The sequence below is a fragment of the Ostrinia furnacalis genome, unplaced genomic scaffold, assembly GCF_004193835.3.
Source record: "Ostrinia furnacalis isolate ACB-3 unplaced genomic scaffold, ASM419383v2 OfSCF7604, whole genome shotgun sequence".
Classification (NCBI taxonomy): domain Eukaryota; kingdom Metazoa; phylum Arthropoda; class Insecta; order Lepidoptera; family Crambidae; genus Ostrinia; species Ostrinia furnacalis.
The window spans coordinates 97,999-117,354 of record NW_021137843.1 but is presented as its reverse complement, the minus strand read 5'-3'; the positions used below and the strand labels follow the sequence as shown (position 1 = coordinate 117,354).

At 36.4% G+C, this 19,356-nt stretch overlaps 1 protein-coding gene across 1 annotated transcript in view; it reads right to left on the bottom strand.

Moving 5' to 3' along the window:
* LOC114365603 (uncharacterized) overlaps window positions 1-18,987 on the bottom strand; it is a 44,089-nt gene extending 25,102 nt beyond the window's left edge. The window contains exon 1 of the mRNA XM_028322219.1: window positions 18,784-18,987. The gene's annotated coding sequence lies outside the window, so the exon portion shown is untranslated. The remainder of the gene's footprint in view (window positions 1-18,783) is intronic.
* Between the last annotated feature and the right edge of the window lie 369 nt (window positions 18,988-19,356).

Below are 19,356 nucleotides of genomic sequence, written 5' to 3'. Positions count from 1 at the left end.
ACTAGCGCCACACCGGCACCGTGGTGTTCGCCTGTACCGCTCACCGCTAGATGGCGCTAGCATTTTGAGCGTCGAATTTCTGCACCGCGGTGACCAGATTATTAATTTAATATCGTAAAAAAAATTTGGATAACATTAAAAGANAATCCCACCAAAAACATTCTGTAAAAAACTAGCCAAGTCTCGATGGAGCTGCTTGTTTATCTCTAAAAAGTAATGAAATCTAGACAAAGTCGTGCCAAGTCTATGGTTCCTTACTGCGATTTCTTTATTAATATAGTTAATGTTGTGTGACTTGGCCGTTGAACTATCTTTATTGAGATAATCATACATAAGTATTATTGAAATACGCAGCTTTATTAAGCCTACAATTGACTGGTCATTGAATCAACGTTTTCCAAGTGGCAATTTTCCATTGTCAATGGGTAGCGGTTCTGGCGATAGATTGGTGCAATGGTGTCATGGAGCACCTGGTTTTGTACCCTTCAACGGCCAAGTCACACAACATTAACTATATTAATAAAGAAATCGCAGTAAGGAACCATAGACTTGGCACGACTTTGTCTAGATTTCATTACTTTTTAGAGATAAACAAGCAGCTCCATCGAGACTTGGCTAGTTTTTTACAGAATGTTTTTGGTAGGATTCTATTAATTCGTGACTAAATATTTGGATTTCACTTGGTGAAAGACTATTCCGTCAAACTATTGCGTCTCTCTGCTATCTATTAATAGAAGAAGAAAAACAGTAGTCATTCATAATATTTCTATAGTAAATAAGTTATTATTATTTGTAAAATAACTTACATAATGTCTCTATTCTGTGAGTGCGGAATTTTGTAAAACCTAGAAAACTATCGACTAGTTGTAGGTAGGTAATTGTAGTTAGCACCTTTTGTAACATAGCTATTGTTTTATGTAACTTTGTTGTATGTATTCAAGCGAACAATTAATATGTTGTTTCAGAGACCTCGTTAGTGAAATTGTGTAGGTGTCAGCAACTACACCAATCAGCAAGCAAAGTTTTCCGATTCAAAAGAACAATCATGCATAAGTTAATTAAATACAAACAGAGATCTATTGTCGGCTTAAGTTCGATTTTGCTCAATGATTGTTATATCGAGTTTCTCTCTCTTGTGCTGAAAAAGTATCTTTAATTTGACCTAGGTAATCATAAAATAGTATTTTTTTACCTCTTTCCTAATCTATTAAAACTTATACAGTTATTAGGAGTTGGCTCTACTTACATTGTGATTACGAAAATGTAGTTTGGGAGTTCAATGTAAATGTAACTTATTTTTGGTGGAAGCACCTTCATTTATGATTACCTCAACAAAACAAGAACTTTCAAGGCAATGACTCGTCTCTCGTCTCGTGCGCCACTCATACTTATGTTCACTTATTGACAATTGACAAATCCGTGTGCGGAAAAGCGGGCGTGCGTAGTATAGAATATTCATTTGACTGATGGACGTGACTTGAAGAGGGTTCCTTGTCGATAAGGCAGCGATTGAATTCTGATGTAGTGTCCTAACATTTGGGCTCGATGTTTAGTTAACGTGTTATTGGCAGAGGACGCAGTGAATACGACAACTGCGATGAAACAATACAGCTGCGTACAAAAACATATGCTCCTCAAGTACGTTTTGGTACACGGCTAAATAAAATCAATAATAAAATGCTTACCAAAATATGATATGCGATTCGAGCTATTTCAATGTACAACGTGGGAAATATGCCCTGTATTCGGAATAAAAGGGTTGAATTGACCGAATGTCGAAAATAGGTCAGTGCCTGGGTTTGCAGGTATCTGTTTAATTTAAGGAATTTCATTTCCCGATAAAGCTGACCGATGAACGTGTTGCAGTTGCGCGAAATGGAACGTAATCCGTTGTTAACAAAGATGTTAACAGCCGATACAGCTGGCCTCGGATATTTGTGGTTCGACGACCAACTAGCTTCCAATTGTGCTGCATAACTAACACATTTTTGCTTTCGTTCCTTGAATGCCACGGCAGCATATCGGTAATGCCTAAACGTGTGGTGTTAGAATGGTAGAGTCACTGTAACTTACGCAATTAAATATGACTCTAATGCATATAACATTGATAAAGAAAACAATAAGGTAACACTCAATTAAAAGTTAATCTAAATTATTTTAAAAATTAAGATATTGTTTTATTTAATATCGGAAAGAACATTAAATATCAATTTATTTGTTTTTTAGTGTATGAAAATGCGTTTTAGAAAATAGCCACTAACGTAGTTTTTATCATAACGAGAGTGAGGATAGCCCATGAGCATCGACTACTATGATACTTAATGCATGCACTTTTAATTGTTTAGCAAAATCTCTTGTATCGTGTCAGTCCAATTTGGTGTGTTTAATTCCCTGCAGATCTCTCTGCCATCCTCTTTGTGCGGCCACGCAAATAGGGGAAGAGGGGAAACTCTGAAATTACCCCCAGGGGGATGCATGCAGGGGACTTTATCACAATTTGTCGTCTAAACTGCAGCAAGAATAAAAACCTGGGCAGTATATTACAATTTGCTCACCCTAGTTTTCTGTGTTGCTCGCTTCTCGCGTATTTTTGCCTTTTATACAGGTAAAAAAGGTAGGTTGTCAAGATAATACAAAATTGCGACTACATTATTTTATTACACAGAAGTTATACATTAATTTAGCGAGTCCGATGCACTCGTGTTCACATTTAACTTTGACCTGGTCAGTGTAGTTAGGTCAACAAAATTATATAACGGTCAAATAGAGATATCAAAATACCGGGTATTGTCAGATAGGTTGTTCCCTACATGTGGTGTGTAACATATAAATAGTTAACCTTGGCATGTACCTACTCAGTTATAATATTAACCATAGAAAAATATTGTAAAAAAGCGTTTAAAACAAATTTCTTAGCACGGAACTGCTGCAGCAAGAATAATTTCCGATATTTTGTATAATAAATAAGTGTATGTTATTAACAATGTAAGAGCAGGTATTTTAATCATAAATAAGTTAAGGTGTTACAACTAACACTAATTATGAAGTAATTTTACTCGTTATCGCAGCAGAATAGAATTTTTATAAACGATATTATTACTTATTTAAATTCTTAAATGACATTCATTTATCTAAAAATACTAAACAACTTCTAAAGTAAAGTACATAAGTAGGTTAAAATTTAATGAGCTTTTTAATTACAGCAACCCATGTAGTTATGGGGACACATTATAAGATTAGGTAGGTAGGTACCTCACAAAAATATGAAATAACAATTTAAAATCAGGTTAGACGCATGTTTATTTCTACAAGATATGAGGGTAAGTAAAGTAGGGGCTTGCAGTAACTTGAATTAAATGAGTTGGCTACGTGACATCAAAAAGGTCGGCCTATAAACTTCTTTTCCGTTGCATTTTTACCCTACCTTTTTAGGGTTCCGTAGCCAAAATGGCAAAAACGGAACCCTTATAGTTTCGTCATGTCCGTCTGTCCGTCTGTCCGTCTGTCACAGCCGATTTACTCGGAAACTATAAGTACTACAGTGATGAAATTTGATGGGAATATGTGTTGTATGAACCGCTACAAAATTATGACACTAAATAGTAAAAAAAAGAATTGGGGGTGGGGCCCCCCATACATGTAACTGAGGGATGAAAATTTTTTTTCGATGTACATACCCGTGTGGGGTATCAATGGAAAGGTCTTTTAAAATGATATAAAGTTTTCTAAAAAACATTTTTCTTAAAGTGAACGGTTTTTGAGATATCAGCTCTCAAAGTCGTAAAAAGTATGTCCCCCCCCCTCTATTTTTATAACTACGGGGTATAAAATTCTAAAAAAAATAGAGGTGATGCATGCTAATTAACTCTTTCAACGATTTTTGGTTTGATCAAAGTATCTCTTATAGTTTTTGAGATAGGTTGATTAAATTGACATAATAAGTTTATTATATTTGCTGCTACGGAACCCTTTGTGCGCGAGCCCGACTCGCACTTGGCCGGTTTTTTTTATTTAACAGTTCTACGGAAGAGGGATTAGCGTGACCAAACGTTACTATTTAATGGCTAAAATATTAATTTTTGAGTGTTAAGAAATGCGGGTCGGAGTATAAATTAAATAACCACTTATTTGTTTTCTTAGTAACGTTATTCTTACCTATATTAAATACAGTGTTTACTTAGCGGCCTATGAATAGGTTGCGATAATAATACGAAGGGCTTTTCTTCAGTGTTATTATACCGATCGGGTTACACTTAGGAACTGTACTGGCTGTAATTTCCTCATTAAGAAGCGAGATAGAGATATTTGAAACTAACGACTTCCGCATATTCTAAAGTGCGCTGCCTGTCCATGGAATTGGGCAAGTGGGTGGATATAACCACAAGTTAGTGTTCAGTTTCAAAAAGCTATAATTGTTAAATATTTTATTAATTAAGTTTGAAGCATTGTAATATAATAATAATAATAATAAAAATTTTTATTCACCATAACAGAAATATGTACACAGTGTTAACAGAACTTAATACATAAGTATTTTAGTACAGTAGGTACAAGTCGGTAGAATGGCATGCCCCTGTCCTCTAAACTAGGATAGATCCTGTATCTTAGAGAACAGTGTCTGAACAGGTTCTTTATATGCTGGCGTGATTGATTGTAAAATCACGACTTTAACATTAGTTTTAACTATTGGCGAATGTCTGGCTAAAGGTCAGTATTTCAGGCCAAGAAGTCATTCAGATCATAGGTTTATGTCTAGCTTGTGAAATGTGCATGACCACAGCTGCTGTAGTTCCTGAGTCATATACTCTTAGTTTAGTCATGAATACAATAATGCAAGATGTAGGACAAAATATAGACAGAATGATTGGTCATTGTTACGATAATTGCCAAAACGACTATTCTAAGTTTTAGTAACAATCAGTAAAACATTGTTCTTAAGTTCTTATGAATAAAAGCTCAAAATCAGATTCAGTTTCAGGCACTAAATCAAAATTTGTTGAAATCTAACCCATTGTTTTTCAATCGAATTTTGTAAATTGTTTCATGAACAGGCCTTAATTTCAATCCAATGTGATTACGTAGTAGGTAATCTATCTAGTGGCAACCCTAAGGTATCCTCGTGTGTATGCAGTGGTATAAGCCCGTCTGCCGAGGGTGGCAGTGGCAGGAAGGTAATGTGCGGTTGCACACACGGATGAATTTTTGATAGGTCTAGGCAAATGCCGGCGGAGCTTGTCGTAAAGTTTTATCGGCTCGTACATTTCGGCTGGCATACGTGACTAAAGGATACGTTTCGCTGATATGAATCGAGAATTGGTGCTTGATTCATATAAAATAACATGAATAACTAATTTATCGCATGAAATCGAATTGGATACACTTATCGGTTTATTAGCTATGTAGAGTTTAGTATTTCTCAATGTAGAGTTTATAATATCGATGATAGATGTGATTAAAATCTGAATAAACGTTTGATTCGTTTAATGTACAAATTGATGGGACAGACCCACTTATAATTCCTGCCAGCCCACAATCTAATGAGCAAAGTAATAAAGTTTTAATACATATAATTTTAGTGTTATTACAGTTGAATAACGGCCTAGTTGTAGCTTGTTCACGTGCCAACGTCCATCTATCCGAATAATCTTACTTTCTATAAAAGGAAATCGAAATTATCCAACTACATATGGCATTCCATTTCTCTCTCGCTAGTTTTGATAATCTCCCGCTCGGTTTTACTTTTAATGTCATTTGAATAGGGAAAGGGTCTATCAACATTCCTCGGATGCCCGGAGATTTGTTGTTTGTTTATTTTAATTACCGGCGTTTAATGGAGGTTTTATGGGTCAGTGCGGATGCCGGCTGTGTGCACGACACATGCATGCATGAATTACATGCACCGTGATGCAACAGCTTGGGAGTTAATTAAAATTACGCAGATAAACAAGTAAATCGATTGTCTGTGGTCGCCGGCGGCTGTAGGATCGTTGAGGCGTTAAAACCAATTTCCCACAAATGAAAGTCCCATTTTTATGGTCCATTGAAATTGTTTTTTGTTCGCACGGGTATAACGGTAAATAGATCACTGCAAACCATATGTGCGCAAAATATGGCGATTAGGGTTTCTGCTCGAGCTTTCTCGAACTCGAGAAAACTCGAGAAATTTGGCTTCATTCGAGACGAGAAAAAAATTACCGGAGCTCGAGAATTCTCGAGTTTCGATTTTGAAGCTTTAATATTCTTGAAAGCCTATTTTCTTAGACAAAAGTAAGTTTTTAATAATTTAATAGGTTAACGTTGCGTTTAGACTGGCCTAGTCTTTCCTTTTTTTAACTAATTTGATTTGCAAGTAATGATTTTAACCGAAACTAATAATGTTCACCTACGAGTATGCTATATTTTATTATGTTTGTATAACTGACTGATTTAAAGACTGAATTTTTTTTGTTAACTATCTGTTAGTTTAGGTCCTTTAGGTACTCGTAAATACGTTTATTCAAGTCGTTATCTTTAAGTTTAAAAATTTACTTAAAAGATTTTTTTGTTTGTAAATGTAGGTTTATTATCGTAATTTTTCAATTAATTTGGACTTGTGTTTTTTTGGAAAACAAGTGATTCAATTGGAACTCCAGATATTTATGGTTATTAATCCTTTAAGTACACGCGACTTATGACTTTTTTCTCTTTAGTTAATTACTAAGTTATAATAAATTATCCTACTAATATTATAAATGCGAAAGTTTGTGTGGATGTCTGGATGTTTGTTACTCTTTCACGCAAAAACTGCTGAACGGATTTTGTTGAAACTTTACAGTATCATTGATTATAACCCAGACACATTATAACATTAATAAAAACCCGTGTTTTTATTAAATTTCAACCGATTTCAACAGTTTTAATTAAAAGACTCGAGACCCGAGAAAACTCGAGACTTTGGCCTCGAGAATTCCCGAAACTCGAGAAAAAAAATAAGTCGAGAAATCAGAAACCCTAATGGCGATACGCCTGAACGCATGATTTCGCATGTCAATCGATACCGACACATGTAACTGTCGTAATACATTGCGTGATTGGTGTTTTCTTTGCGTAGTCGCCTGGAGCGCGACATCCGATGGCAACTCAATTGGGCCGCATTTGCTCACGGCCGAGCCAATCGTATCATTGCTGTGTGCCAGCTGATCCATTTACCAGGATATTGTTTTGAGTCTGGCCGACGTCAGACATAGTTCATTGAGTGCGATCGGCCCGCGGCGGCAAAATGCGATTTCCTGTCTCTATTACGGACTAGGACGGTAACTTGTTAGAAGCAACTTCGATAGCCAATATTCCGCAAACAGCGAGAACTATTCACTGAATTGAAAGGGACTTTTAACTGGAATAAGTTAAGAAGACACTGAAATAGCGACGATGACGGATACCAATTCAATTTGTTTAGTGAAATTGAGTGTTTATATTTTGATTAAGAAACGGAATGCAAAATTTTGCAACGAGTTGTTATTAAATATGAATAATTGTAAAACATACTGCTATGTTTATCATTTCAGTGCACTAAACAACACGAACGCATTCACACTTCGAAATATTTAAGGTAGTCAATTTGATTACGGATTAAGTCTAAGTGTTGTAATAGATTTATGTGATCACCAATAGATGAAGATTTATTGTCTTTGTAAACTTCGGAATGCACTTACGATTTCCAATTTCGCATTGTTTACAAACAAACAAAGGGCTTTCAAAAGGGCATAGTTCGATGAACTCGCGTAAAAACTTCTCCGTTAAATTGTATTCTTATTGTTAGCGAAGAAAAAGGCAGGTAGTACTAGCGACGGCCAGCGATTCCCCTCAGACAAAGAAAGCTAATAAAAATGTCTCAATGTACGAACATGCAGTTAATTGCTATGGGTTGTAAAAGGCACGTACTGACACTTGTCCCGCGGAGTCGTCCGCGTGATCTTATAGATATAGCGATAAAGGTTATAATACTCGGATGGGGTGCTACGAGAATGGAGATTGTGAACATTCTAGTTGCCGTAGATGGCATCAAATCTACGCCTGCAGCGATATAAATAGCGGGGCGGGCGGAGTCCGATGTAAAGTGGACACCAGTTTTGTGCTTGCGTCTATTTCGAACAAGTGTAAATAAATCTAGCAAGTCACTTTCGTCCACGTTTGTCACTTTCATTGCCGGCTCGCCTCGCCTAATCCTGTCTGATATCTTGGGCGCTTATGTCTTGTGAGTCAACCGAATCACGTCATAGCGAATCATTCATTTCGCAACTAATTGGCCTTAACATCCAGGATCTTGTATAATGCCTTAAATGATCAAATTTAAATAACATTACTTTACTTTGCATACACATACAAGGAACTCATGTGTTGTTTGTAACAATCAGTATAATTAGGTTATCAAATATTTAATAGATTTTCTACAAGCTAATTAATAGAATGCAAGTATCTTCATAATAAACCGATAACCTTCGATAATGCTCATTAAATATGAGACTTGATGTGTGGAACATTCAATTTGTTTCAAATTGATTAATGAATCATGATTAGATCTAATGGCCTTGATTGTTATTGTATTGTCAAACCTGCAATACGCCCGTGTAAACACTAATGTAATTAAGCTGATTTTGGCGCGCTTGGTGGGGTCATTTTGTTTAATTTTCAATTAGCACCGCATGATTAAAAAGGTAATTTGATTGGTGAATACCAATAAACATCACGACTATGAGGTTCTCTGTTCGTAACGTCTGAAAAAATAATACGAAATACAAAGAAAATATCGGTTAAAGCAGTTCAGGAGAGTCATTAAATCTCAATAAACTTGCATTTGTTCTAGTTAAATGTGATTTCATGATAACGACAGCGAAGGACGGCTAGACAAGGAAGATAAATGAGCTGAGTGACAAGACAGTTGACAGACAAAACATCGATGGGATAAAAAAGCCTTGGGAGATGCTCTCAAAGGCTTTCATTAGGGGAACAATCGACCAGACTAGTCGACAGGCGCATCATTAACATCGTCTAATCTTCGAGGGCGCATAGCTGGACAATGCGCCTGATTGTCGTTTGTTTATTTTGAAGACCCCTCACCCTGTGACTGTGAGACATTCTTTAAACGTTACAAAATCATGACCATTTAAAACCTTGGTTTACGATTTTAAATGACTAGATCGGTTGTTCTTATTTCTTTGAAAAGGGTTATATTCTACTGCTTATCCTTATTGCAATATAATTATCCTTATGGGGATCAATTATTCCCATTTAAATAAGCTCTACATAAATTGACAAATCACGTGTCTTTGGATGTGAATTTGCGCAATCAATCAACGAAGTTTGAACTTCATTCGATTGCAGTAAGATTAAGTTTATGTGCGTGCGCATAAAATATCAAATACCTACACGTGGTAAGTGGACTCACATTTCACTTGTCAGCGAATATTTACGCATCGGCCCGCGTGTTCCCATCGCATTCCGAAGCTTTTGACACTATATTTTTATTCACAGTAGGTAACACTTACAATGTTTTATGTCATCTCCGTTTTATTCGATATTCCTAATAAAATGGAGCTAATTAACTTAAAAACTTAATACTCTCATGCTGTAAACACAATTAGAATATAATTTATGAAACAATGTAATTAGAAATACAGTTATAGTTATTACCAGCGCGTGAGTATTTAAATAGCTTGAATATGAAGTTAAACTTAACATTTAACTTGTATGAATAAGTAGGTACGTTATTCACTTGTGAATATTGCTTTAGAAATTTCTTCTACCTGGATATGTTAACTCAGTCAATTTAGGACACAATTGAAACCAATATATTGGACTATTGGAATCTATTGTTCGGCTAGCTTTGGTTTAACTGTTAACATCTTTATTTACATAGGACGGTTTAATAACAAAGCACAAAATTCCGTAAGCGTGTATGAGTATTGTGCTTTATTATAAGAGACCCAGTTTTAAAGAACGATAGTACATCAATCCGAACGTACATGCATAACAATAAACAATAGCAGTTAACGCAATTGCATTACTTAATCGCAAGGTCATTCCACCGCCTTTCTTTGATACCAGGTCACCCGCTGACTGGAAGTGTCACTCTGCATGTGATGTGATGTGTCATCAAGCCGAGGCTACATCAGACTGAAATAACCGTAGGAAGTGGACACTGAGCTTCAGACACGTGTGCCTGAATAACTGTAGTTACATTTACAGCGCTCCCGAAATATACGCACTTTGTAAAATTAATTACTCTCATACGCTGAAAGGTAATAAATTACCGATGACATAACAATACGACCGCATACTTACAAATTACATTACAGCATGCAATGCAACAGACTTGGCCGAGCTTCTGTGGCGAACCAAAACAAATGGACATGACACCGTTACACTACTTCGCGGAATTAAAAAGAAAAAAATGACAGCAAGCAACGGTAATCTGTGTTCGCGGCGTAAGGTCGAAACCCCCTCTTCACGGTACGGCACCAGCTGAAGATGAGAGCTCTGATAAATCACCTGCAATTAGAATTAAACCTAACCGCTATTTCGCGTCGTTGTCAGTTCGTTAGCTTTAGCAACATTAAATTTTCCGAATTACATTTGAAAGCTTTCTTAATCTGTTGTTGATAATAAACATAGTAGCCGTGACAGTGTTGTGAAGGGCCGCTTTTTAAAAGGCAATAAATAAAGAGAAGTCGGTCGGTTGTCACCTTAGTGCACCCAGATGGCACAGTTCCCAGTGAAAACAGTTTTGGCTTCTCTATAAACGCAAGTGGAAAGGCGAGGCGGCGCCGAAAGACGCGTGTTTACGCGACGGCTGCGATTAACGATACGCTCCCTGCGCCGTGCGCCGGCGCAGCCCGCCAAGGCGCTAATTGCACGAAATCGCTATTAATAACGAGGAAGTACAAGAGAACGAAGCGCCGATTCCCCGTCAACGCAATTTATGCGCACGATTAAGGTCTATCATTAAAACAACGCGTTCCAGATCCGAATTGGATCAGGTCGGCTTCTCAACAGAAGGACAGGTATCGATGGCATTATCGGCAAAAAATTGATACGCGGAAGCATTCTTGATTCTACAAAACGCCGAGAAAAAGACAAGTTTCACTTCCAGGAACTCTCGATGAACGTTAAAGATTAATGTAAATAATGAAGATGGAGAAAAAATAAGCAGTAGCGTAGCTATTGTGTGGTGTGCGTGAAGCGAGGTGCGAGCGGCGTGGGAGCGGGATCGGCCGCGGGAACGCCAGCCAGCCTGTGCTTGTTCACAACAGACAAAACTCAGAAAAACATTCAATCGCATTCGTGTATGTCGTTTCCAGTACACATTCGTTGTTTTTATTCGTGATAAAACAACGCCGGAACGGAGCTTCGTAGAGCATAATGCAATGTTTACAATTCAATAGCCAATTGTCACTATGCTAGCAAAAAAGTGGGTTTTGCAATGTTCGTTTAGTGTTAGGTTTAAAACTTTACACGTACCAAGCAATAATAAGCAATCAGAAGCTGTTTTGTATTATTATTTATCAACACGTAGACCCTTAATAAAAGGATAAAAACTGGAAAGCTCCAAACAGTCGGAAAATATTAAGAAAATGAATGACAAAGGAAAAAGGACAAATTGACCACAAGATGTAGATATTATCTTCAAGAGATAGTAATGTTCAGTGGGCTGAACCGATTAAATATGCTAAAGTTGCCCTATTTATGTCTTTGCCGCTTAAAGCCTTCGCATTTTCTTTATATTAGTTTGACAGTGGAAAACCTACAGCAAACTAAGAATACCTATGTAAATAGTTTCCTTGCTGGCTGCTACCTACATACTCTACATTTCCAACACAATTTGCATGAGCCGATTCCAATGAGATTCTGAATAAACAATGCGTTGACTTTATTATGGGGATTTTCTGTCTTCTTTGTAAACAAAATTGGAGCATTTTTATTTTCTTCCAGTGAAAATTTTGTTAAATTAAACGAATGAGAATAAAATTATCCACCTGGTTCATAAAATGTACACTTCGTACAAAAAAAATCTATGCCAACTAATTTTGAAATTAGAATTCGGCTGCCTGATCAGAAGCCTAATACCGATGCGAAGACAAGTTAGGTACATCCATTTGCAAAGGCTCCACGAGGACAGAGGACAAACTATAAACAAAGAATAAGTAAACCGTATGCAAGCGTTTCTAGTTAATAAACTTTTTGTTATAGGTACATAGGTACAGCCTAATGGAGCCAAGAGGCCAATCTGATGTCTGCAAGTACACCATGGTTCGCTCCAATCTATTTTAAAGTACCTAATGAAAAAGTTAGCAGCGTATACCAAACTCTATGTTGTGTTAAAATTCCAACAAATAGGTCTAATTGATGTTTGCCCTTTACAGCTTGTGCGATCTTGTTTTGATGGCAAGGAAAACCTTCATATTTTTCTTTTGATGTACAAGTCAATGTATAACTGAAACTCTATTTATAGTTTCGTGTTCCCAACTCGAAGATAAAAGGTATTTCTTCCGACAGGCAGCAGTAACATCCAGTACAAACCGCTGTACGTTAAACGCGAGACAATCGACAAAACAGTTACTATCTGGCCAAATTGACCGAGGAATGCATCATGTAACTTGTTAACGTCAGTAGTGCACACGATTGCCCCATAATATAGATAGATACAGAAGGTCCTACATGGGGTTGTAAGCCATACCACACAGCCATAATTCTAATTTGAAGTGATTAGTTGCAAGTACAGATAGACCGGTATAACGGGTATCGTTGCATGATTGTAACTAAAATACTTCAACAAACCAAAATATGTACTTGACGACCCCGAGCCCTTCTGCCAGGTTCTGAAAGTTTCATTCTCTTCAAAGTTCAAAAAACGTGTCGCGTAAATATTAAAAAAGCCCTACTGAAATGCAAATTGTATGGAGTATGGAGTTAGACCCGTGTGGATGCACACAATACGTTGCAGTTTGACTTTCCTCTGAGACAAACTTGGCCTTCACTGGTTAGGCTTTTATTGGCAGTCAAGCTCCGACTCTGGTTATACAGCCATTGCATTGGGAACGAGAGATAATCCCGTACCGTGATATGTATATTCGATAATTTACTTATTCGTTCAATTCACTTATACTACGATGTAGATAAGACAAAGACGCATGGAATCGATTTAAAGAAATTGTTTTACAAAGTAGACCCCCCAGCCTGGTGGCTTAATATAAATATTTGAATAACATGTTTATTCCATTACTACATGTATTGTTATTTGGTTGGTGGGAAGTGAGTTCACTGAGCACTTGTATATTTAGGCCGTAGATAAACTAACAGCTTAACAACGAGCATTTCGGCCGTTAAAGGCAAACCTATTTAGATTTAATTAATTGATTATTCTATCTAAAACTGTTTATTTCTGCACTTAGATTTGACCTATTTGTAGAAAATATTAGTTTCATTTATTTTATTATCATTGATATTAAATAAAAATCAAAAACGGTAATTTAAGATAATTAATTTTAGACACAACAACTACATTTGTGTATTTATTTAATGTATGAAATTAACAGATGACAGAAAATAAAAAAAGTCTTAAAAATTTTCAGTCACATTACGCCATACAATTACTCTTTAATGTCCTATTTCAGGGTGTGTTGTTTGTTACTTGTATAAAATCTTCGTTTCCTCATACTTATGCATTTAACTTCGCAACATGTGCCGAAACCAAATTACGATTGCGACACGTGCAGTTAGACTCTTTGCATCTTTTGTTGCTTTTGTTTGCTATTAAAATAGCGAAAGTGCACAAATCATGTTTTCTTCTGAAGTGTCCTCCGCTTCGGAACGTTTTCTAGCTCTGTCTGTACCGCAGATTGGTTTTTGGCACGACTCCAGACTTCAAGCGGCGATTTACTCACTTGACTCGAAAGCAAATCGGTTACTCGTTACTCGGCTCGGTCTTCACTCATTTATCATCTCAAGAGATACAATAAAAGCTCGAAAACGCATTTATTTTACTAAGTCAAAACAACTTCCTTTGAAACCCCACGATGGTTAATTGATATGTTTTACGGGACATCTTGCATGGATAAAAATCGCCATGAGATATAGGTATCTTCTTGTTTCAAGAGGCAAGGCAGGTAATAAGTTACAAGAAAAAGCATGCCGTGCAAAAGGCGGAATCGTTAAAGAGAAAGTAATTCCGAAAGATTTATTTCATTGTTCAATAAAACTGGTAAGTTTGCTCAACTTAAACTCTTGTCTCGATACATTGCAAACTCGTAACATGACTAGACTCGTGTGAAACTCGGATAACTATAACTTGCGGATTTCTACAATATATTTTATTGTTATTTCTCGTTCCAAGCTAAAATTGTGTTACTAGAGATCGGTCTGACATTTAAGCTGCTAATTAAGGAGTTTCACGACGAAAGAGCGAGGTAGTATTGCTAACGAAGGTAAAGTCTAACGAAGACAAGGTATCAGAAAACAAGTAGGTGTGCAGGTATTATTATTTAGCTCCCACTAAACTTTGTTACGGGCAATCGGTGTCAAAGATGATGTTCAATTAAACCTCAACCGTGACTATTATTCTCGACACCTATAGAGCGAAAATGAGTACGTACATGTAATTTATTACCTGCTGCAAACTAAATAGGTCTTCTATAATTTGATAGTTCGTATTTGGAAGAATCAATTTCTCTGGTAATGGCAGCAATAAACTTCGTAGACCGCGGTTTGTGTGTCGGCAGGTGCGGCGGCTGCGCGTGATTCGCTACGGGTTTCCTGCGCCTCGGGCTCTCGTGCCAATGTCATGCAGAACGATCACAAATGATGCTGTACTAGCTTTTACTATGAAAAGCTGTTTACAACCCACCCGAGTGCAAAGGGCAAGGCAGTCAGAACACAAATGCCGGTTTTTACCAATAAGTTTTTTGAACGAGAACCTTGTAACAACGTCAGGTCGTGGCCAAGTTTGTCAGTCAAAATTACCATTGTTACACAATAATGCATAAGATCATTAAAATATTCATACACAATTAGCATAGGAAATACGTAGTGTTTTATGTCTGTTAATAAGGTATGCAAGTGCATCGAACGCTGTTGACATTAACATTTTACGATTTATTAGGAACGTGTGTGAATTTGGTTAACTGTTTTAAAGCAGAATTCCCAAGAATCGTGGGTAGGCTTTGAGGTTAAACATACATTTTTACCCACATACTTAAAACAATACAAAAATATAAGTAAGTGTATTTGCCTGGATCCTCTGACATGTAGCCCTTGATTATTATGTGGAACGAAACACACTCGACGACTTTCTTGGCAACGACTTTGAATAGATTTGAACGACTTTTTAATGAGTTTAGCGTTTTACTAGCTTATCAACAATTCGGGTTATAACATTACTGGCTATTTTAGGCCGTAGAAAATACATAAATAAGTAATTATTGTGAACCACAAGAAATGAAAACATAATATAACATGTGTTTATACACATAAGACTGCTTGGCCTGTAGCGCTTTTTCAGCTAACAGGTGTGAAACAGGCGTGAAGCAGTAGGTAACCGTGCGACATACGCTTGAAGAAACATCTTTCTTTATTATTGGTTCTTTCTTTAATATGTAAAGTAGATTACGTTTAACTTATTTTTTAAATTTAATTTTCCATTTTATTTCCAACCCATTGTAATTTGTAAATCCATCATCATCCCACTCCCGCTCTCTGTTTAAGTTTAGGAAATTAGAAATCAATTAGAAAAATAAAATATTTTAGCTCGTTACCAAAGTTTAATTACACAACAACTTGTATCTAAATTACGATAAACAAAAACTTGACCTGGAGTAATTAAGTAAAGAAACGCAGTAATCAGCGATTTCCTATCACAATTATACAAAAACAAAGAAATATAAGGTTATGAAGTGGCGCTTCATGATTTTGAAATTACACAGATAATAAAATAAGGTAAGTAGAGTTTTAATTAGGTACATCTCTGTAATTTAAGGTTTAGCTTCAATCAGAATATTGAAAACAATATACAGATAATAAACCCGGCTTTCCATTAGCATTTCCATGGAAGTTTGTGATTTTGAGGAGTCAAAGTTGTGTTCGAGACTAATCTCATCCCTCTTTCCCACCACTGCAACTCAATACTCAATAAGTTTATTGCTTCCTTAATAGTTATCCTGTGTATCCAGGATCTGCAGTTACGCCTCCAATGAAACCCAACCAGTAAAGGTTAAGTAGTCCCGGGGGATAGCAGCCTAAGTTGTGTTGTAGAAAGATGCCAACACCATTCTTTAATTCGAATATGTTGTAAATGCCTGTATGCGTATAAGAGTCACAATACATGCAATCATTGTACGCAGCTGCTGCAGTCAATCCTCAAACTTGGGAATAACTACCTGTGGAATGTTCGCATCAAATGACAACAGCCAACAGGCTATCGTGATGATTGTATTCTATCCACCCCGTTTCTGTAACCCAACACGCGGTAATGCGGCCGGTTTACATTACGCGCACTATTGTGTGGCGAACCGTGCCAAACACTAGTTAGTAGGAATACTAAGGTAACCATGTTCACTTGTACCCAATTTGTAGCGGTAACGGTAACAAAAGTACTGTCCGGTGGCGCCTATTGATGACGTCATGGGCGTTTACAATAGCGACAAGATCTGATCAAAACTGTGTTTGTTGAATGGTTGCAATATAATTTATGGTTGCACAATAATGAATATAGAGAGATAGTAAACAATACGTTATGAGATTTCTCGAAAGATTAAGTCCCTAAAATATTGAAAGATGTTTGGAATTCATTGTCAATAACAGAGAAAAGTGCTATGGTATACTTAGTTATTATACCAAGAATACTGCATAAGACCAATTTACTCTCGTAACTTACGTTGTTTTTAAGCTTGTAAGATTTAAGAAAGAAGTGTAACTGATACTGATATATTAAATAACATGGTCATGGTCAAAAAAGCTACGTACAGTACGGTGATTGCTTGTTGATTAGATTAGAATTGTTTGCGATAAACTTACTTATTGCATTAGCATTGCAAAATTAAAGTGTCTTATTTATAGCCACATAAAATGCGTGTGTCAGCAGAAGATGAATGGATCTGTGAACTGCATTGTTTGCAAACTATATAGGATGTTCTTTAGTTGAACTTATAGTTAACTGCCTGAACCGTTCAGTAATTGTCTTACGGTCCACCAAGCACATGAAGCCCAGAGCTTCCAGACAATACCAAAAACTATGGCGTATTGTTAATGAAAGTAAAATATAGCTTCAGGAACCTGTTTTTAGATTTTAATTGGCTAATATGATGATGGTATCTAATTGGTTTCACAGATTTCATCTTAAACTTTCGACTTTTTTGCCTACTTTTATTTATACAAACGATTCGCGTAACGCATTACGATTAGATGGATATCTATTTAATTCCCGAGTGGAAGAAATATGGATTCGTAAGAAGAACTATCTGAGAAAAGTGTTGGATCTACATCTATTCATTAGGAAATTCGAAGTAGGTATAGGTAATCGGCTCAGTAATATTCCTTTGTTGTATGTCATAAAGTAAACGCACAATTACAGTTATGCGAACGTTTGCGGCATGCGAACGAAATGCCAAGGATCGTATGTAACTGGGAGAAGGCACTAAGTAACTGGTCAACCGATGTTTGCTCGGGTAATCCAGCGGACGTTGATGTTTACAGAAGCAACGTTATCATTAGAAAAATAATACGGCAATAAATGCAATTAATTTAATGCAGATAATGTGCACGTGGACCTTATAGCGATGGAAATTAAGTTTAATTTCGATTAACTCAGCTGCGTGATCGCGGCACTTTGATATCCTGTGTTTGTAAGCGCGAATTCTGCATTCTCTCTTTGTTGACATATGATAAAGAAGGATGTAAAGTATTGTTATTAGAATAAAACTACGTGTAAAGATGCTAGTATAAAAAGTGAGATTCTGTTTTATCAGCTACTCGTAAAAGACTTCAACGCACGAAGTTTCGGCGACGAAAATTTTCACTGCGATTTATGATTTGTGATCTCGTTTTCATCACACCTTGATTTAGAATTTGCTTTTTAATTAGGAGTGTATAATTTAATTACTGTCCATACTTATTTTTATAGCGCATTCTAGAGCGTATGCAGAAGATTAAATTATCATTGGCATTACCTAGTTTATAGCATGTAAGATGTAAGTAGGTAATCAAGTCTAAGGTGTATTTATTAACGATTTTAATTTAGTAACGACAAAATGCATCTAGAACAGGATTTTCTAATTTGAATATTAGATCTTTCCTTCTAGATTCTTACTTGGAATCTTGTTGGAACAATGGGTAGGTATTTAATTATTTTAGGATTATTTAAATGTTTTTAAAATTGTTCCTGTGTGGTTTCCATTATTTAAGTAATTACTACGATGTGGTTTTCTTAATTTAATTAACACTTAAGTTTTTTAATGAATTAAATTAATATTGCGTGTACTTTGACCAACAGCTAAAAATTACATTAGTTACCTGCCCTATTGCTAATTAATTAGAGTGTACCTAATTTAATGTATTTAGATAGGTATTTTCCAGCAATAATTTAAACGCGGCCAATTATTCTAAATAATAAAGCGGCGATAAGGCCCCGACCAACAACATAGAAACAGATTGTGACCAAACGCAGTGACCTTCGATCGGTAAAATGCAGCGGATCTCATCTCCGCATAAATCAGCTGCTTCTACAGGTAAATAAATTATAATTCAACGCGTACTCACCGTAAACAGTCGGCAGTATTGAAAATAAACGGATCACCTCCAATGTGGTCACAGAACAAAAATAAACAACACAAAACAGAACTGTCAGGTGATTGAAATGAAATGAAGTGGTGAACTAAAAATGTTTTGGGGATGGGTAAACACTTGTTCACGATGTATCGAGGTAAGTTCGCGGCAAGCACGGGCGCGTGCGTTCCGCGCAACGGTCTGGATTCGAATGCGCGTTAGCCGCCGTTCGCTCGCGCGGTCGCCGCCAGCCTCAAGGTGGAATCATCATTATGGGATCATGATCCTGGCATGAAAGGGAAATTTATGGCTAATCGGTCCCTTGCTACTGGGACGAGATCAGCTGTCCTAATATTGCCGTGAGCGGTAACATTTAAAGTCAATTTTATCCCTAAAGGAATAGAAATACAGTTTTTTAAATCCCAACTTTTTTCATAAATAAAATAAATTAATGAAGTAAGTCACGGATACAGACGACCATGAGTCTCTATCATGGTACGTTGTAAATAAATTACTCTTATCCAATCGGATTATAAAGTTTAATTAATTTACAAGTTTCATTTTTCT